Consider the following 5,000-nt stretch of genomic DNA (forward strand, 5'->3'; position numbering starts at 1 on the left):
AATGCAATGTTTGGAAATTGTAGTCAATATTAAGCAATGCCTAAGCTAACTTAACCTAGCCTACCGCGATCAATGAAATACCGGGTCACTTTTTTCCAGTCCTCACAAAAAAAAAAAAAAGTGAAAATAGTACGTCGTACATAGTCAATACACGTTATGATAGTCATTTTTTTTTCTTAAGGAAACAAGATGTCTGCCAACCCTCATTTGAGAACTATATTATCTATGGCTTACACCCTTTTACCCACGAGTTGTGTGGTGGTCCCCTTCACCCACAGGACGTGTGGTGATACCCCCCCCCACCTCCCCAACTTGGTGTGATGATCTCGCCACAGGGCGTGTTGGTCCCCTCCTCTTCCCCATGGGAAGTTCGTTCGTCCCCATCCCTCAGCCTAGGACACACCTCTCTTGCGTCTCCAGAGCTCCCGTGTGACTCTTTACTTGATCCTTCAAGAGGTCTGCCCCTGTATCCCCAGGCAGGGGCAACTGGCCCTGCAAACCGGCTCCTGTACCACTGTGATGCTTCTCCGCTCGTGACCCTAAACTCTTGCTCTGTCTCCCTTGCCTAATGGCCCCCTGTTCCTGCGCCTATACACACCTTAATAAACAAAGATTAATACACACACACACACACACACACACACACACACACACACACACACACACACACACACACACACACACACACACACACACACACACACACACACACACACACACACTTGAGGGGCACAAAGTCCAACTCCTTCCTCCTCGACAGGGTGCCGTGGGCAACGCACTCGAACACATATGGCTAACAAGAGCCCTGGTGAAATGTAGGACCCCAACAGTGAACCAGACGAAGTAGGATAACAGGATCCCAACTCTTTGGAAGGGGGAAGAGGACAATGCCGGAAGGATTGGCTGGAAGGCGCTTTAGAGGCGGGCCTAGTCCATAGGCCTAACGCTAGCCTCCTGGAGCTGCCACTAACGTGAATATGACGGCAATGTTGAGGTTTACAGATGGGTGGCAGGGACATAAAACTTTCCAATACCCATTATGTCAACCACCTCATGCAAGTGCCTACAAGTGGTCCCTTGAATTATCCAGTAGAGTGGGAAAAACAAGGGGAGAGTGGAGAGACAAGGGCACTGGCATTTGGAGATGAGAAGCTAGATGAATGGCAACTAAAGTACTGCTAGAGCCATTGTATGACAGCAGTAATGCAATCAATCTATCAGTGTTACCCCAGGCCTCTTGTAGCAGACACCTAGCTCCTAAGTAATTGGCAACAGCCAATGGATTGGCTTACTTGTCACTCAAGGAAGACATACTGTGCTGTCTGGAAAGGCCGAAAAGCGTAATGTATGAGGAGGTGTTCTGTGTATTTTGTGTGGTGATTGCATCTGTCCTATTCTGTGTTCATGCTCTTTTTCATTTTTGGATGATTGTATGAACGTAGTCATGCTCATGTAGTTTTGTTTGTTGTGGAAGGTATTTCTTGGTTAGGCTGATGCCTAGGGAAATCAGGTGTAGTACAGGTTTTGAGTGAAGGGATCAGTCTTGAAGTGCTTGTTTTGTGAAATGATTGTATGTTTTTGTGAGGTACAGGTGGTAGGGTTTCATAGACGTTTGAGAAGTATAATTTTATTTATTTATCTTTTTTATATATATTTTTTAGTTAGATGTGTTTATGTAATGTAATGATGGGGATGGATGTGTCTGAAGTCTCTTATGCAGAACTATATGCCAAGCATTTCCATGTACTGTTCTATGAAGAAGATTTCACTTCCCCTGTTTAGATGTACTACTGGGATGGCGTCATGTTTTTCTTAATGTTTTGTTGTATGTTATTGTAAGATATTTCTATTTGGTTTTATGGCTTTCTGTTAGTATTTTCAATGCTTTGTTGCGTGTTGTTTGTGAGGTATTTCTATTTGTTTTCTTAATCACTGTGGAGGCATGGTCAAGTGCGGGTTCTGTGAGTTATTTACGAGTTGTGGTTAGTGTTTTTTTCTGATAACCAAAGCCAGTACTTGCTACTGATATATTTAGCTTCTTTATTTACACTGCCAGGTCCTTAATATGCGGGCCAACTCCTACCATTGGATAAAAAATCTATGATGCCCATTTGTCCCAAACTAAGAGATTTCTGTCAACTTTGTCCACTACATTTGATGACCTGAATAGTGCAATTAATTCATCACTTTCTGTTCTTTATTTAATTGACAGCAGGTCCAATGTACATTTCATTATACAAAGAAGAAAGATCTTTGGAGTCTTAACCCTTTTATATAGACTAATAAGAAAAATCAAGTGTTACATACAACCTCCTTGACTCACTCATTATCTAGTGAACTGTTGCGTATGCATTGTTTCACCTCTACCAATTGTAGGAAACTTACTAACGAAACAATAATAGGAATCTGATTCTGGTTTTGTTGTGAAACTTAAGAGTTGTATTTAATCATGCTGTGCTCAAAAGAACAAAAGAGTATAAACACAAATCAGAAAAATGGGATTTAGCTTACAATCTCCCTGACTCACTCGGTAAACCTTTATGTCTAAATGTTTTACTTCTTACACTCAACAAAATTACAAATTATTGTAGGAATCTGGTTTAGTTCCTGTTTTGAAGCTTTAGATTTGTTCTTTGTTATACCATATTTGAACATCAATAAATGTAAAAGGAAAAAAAAATTAATATGAGACGGGGGTCCGGTCGGTAATTTGTTCAGGACCCCAAGAGCTAAGAAGGATCCCAAAGTACAATGCAGCATCCGTCCGTCCTCCCCCTCGAGAACAAACGCTTTCTACCGCCTCCGGCCCGATATATACTTACATTCACATACACAAACATCACTTTACTTATCACAATTACTTTTCTTTATTAGTATTGATATTAACCATTGTTGGGCTACTTGTATAAATATAGACTTACTGGAAATTCAATCCTTAATTCTGAACAGAAAAGCTTTCCCTGCCTCGTGGCCCTAAACGGGTCTTGTACCGCTTTGCAAAAATTCTCTTGAATGCCCTTGTTGCACTGTTACCAACCAGTTCATGCTATCATATCCACAAGATACATGAAACGACTTTGGATTTTTTTTTTCATAATCCGCACGTGAACCCCTTTATTCTTTTATTACATATCTGAACCAATATAAAAGCCCTGAATTCTACAGTCACGTAACTGTAGTTTGCTCTCTCTCAGGAAATCAAATATTCTTTCATATAATCCTTTGCCCGTGATAACTATAACTGGTTTATAACTATCAATTTTTTTTATTAAAATGTCTTTTACATCTAGAAATCGTATTGTAAATGGATGCTGTCCCACGTGACTTGTATCTGACGTACAATCAAAGACAATGATTCTCAAACTGAGGGTCATGACCTTCGGGGGAACCATAACAAGAATTTAGGGGGACTAATCTGCTGTTATAGATTATATATCTCTATATAATGTAGTCTAGTGATGTAAGTTAAGCATATCACAAAAATCTATCAAATATAAGGTAATTATGATTGTCAACTTTGTAATAAAGCAAAAGGTTTATCTTCATCAACATTTTATTTTATTTTATTTTATTCTATTTTATTTATTTATTTATTTATCTATTTATTGATGGGGTGGGATTTGGGAGAAAAATAAAAGGGAGCCACACGAACATTGAGAATTCCTGAAGAGGGAAATGAAGAGAAAAGGGTTAAGAACTACTGATCTAATTAAGAAAAAATAAAGACAATACACAAACATAAACGGACATTATATTCAAAACCTTTTCTACAGAAGCAAATAAAAGTTCAAAAACTTTATAATAATAAAAACTAAAAAAGAAGATAGATAAAGAGATGGTAGAGATGAATAAATGGGGGGCATTGGATAAGAGTGCCACTGAGACTAAACAAGATCAAGCTGAGCGGCGTCTGGCCGGCAGGCAAGGCGAGGCGAAGCGAGCGGGGAAGGGAGGAAGAACATGTACCGACCGAGATGCCAATACTCGTAAATCTGCACAAGGAGAAACATTCCCGGAAGACCTTCAACCGCTGCCACTACAAGTGTTATTCCTGCCGTATACTGCCCACAAGTACCAGTGATTTGTACTGCTGCGACTTCTGTTGTTGCTACTACTACTACTACTACTACTACCTTCGAATATTGCTCTAGTTACTGCTGTTATGCCATTTTTGGCACCATTATACTTTTTTATTTCTTCTTTTCCTTTTTCATTCTTCCTCTTCTTTTTTGTTTTGTCTTGCTCGTTTTTGTCTTCTTCGTCCTCTGACTTTTCTTCTTCTTCTTCTTTTCCTCTTTTTATTCTCATTTTCTTATTTCTATTCTTATCTTCATTTTTCTTCTTTTTCGTCCTTTTCTTCCTCTTCCTCTCCCTCTTTCTCTTTGCAATCTATTACTATAATCTATCACTATTCTATTACTATTTTTTAAAACTAGAAAATGACCTCCATCTTTTTGGCGCTACGTAGTAAAAACAGGCAGGATTTGTCTTCCGCAAACAGTTTATTAGCCTAACTCCCGCTGATGACTGCGGTCAACGATCTTTTTATGTTTTACCAACTTCTATCAATTTTCCATTTACCTTACTCAAAGTCGAGGTTTCCAATATGTATTTTTTTTGGGGGGGGGGGGAGGGTGGTGGGGTTTACATTGTATTTCTCAGACATACGAAGAGCCGCTCTTAGAAATGAAAATGACAATCTACACTTTATCCACGCCACAATATTTTTTTTTCAATCACCTCTACAAGATGAACGTCGAATGTTTTTGATGATCTTCTCAATTTCATTTCGAGAGTAGGTCGCCTCAGTAATCAGGTCAGTGTGGTAGGAGTCCATTAGGTCAGAGATTCGTATATAAAAAAAAAAAAAGGCCAGATGTCACCGTGTCCAAAAACCTCTTGCGCTGACATCTGCTCGCGCTTCATATGATGTGTTGCCGGTGAGCTACCTGAAATTCTCCCCTCCCTAAAGGGAGAAAGGCTGGTTCAACTGCCCCCGC

The sequence above is a fragment of the Oratosquilla oratoria genome, chromosome 21 (assembly GCF_046742065.1).
Source record: "Oratosquilla oratoria isolate Oo_2021 chromosome 21, ASM4674206v1, whole genome shotgun sequence".
In the NCBI taxonomy this organism is placed as follows: domain Eukaryota; kingdom Metazoa; phylum Arthropoda; class Malacostraca; order Stomatopoda; family Squillidae; genus Oratosquilla; species Oratosquilla oratoria.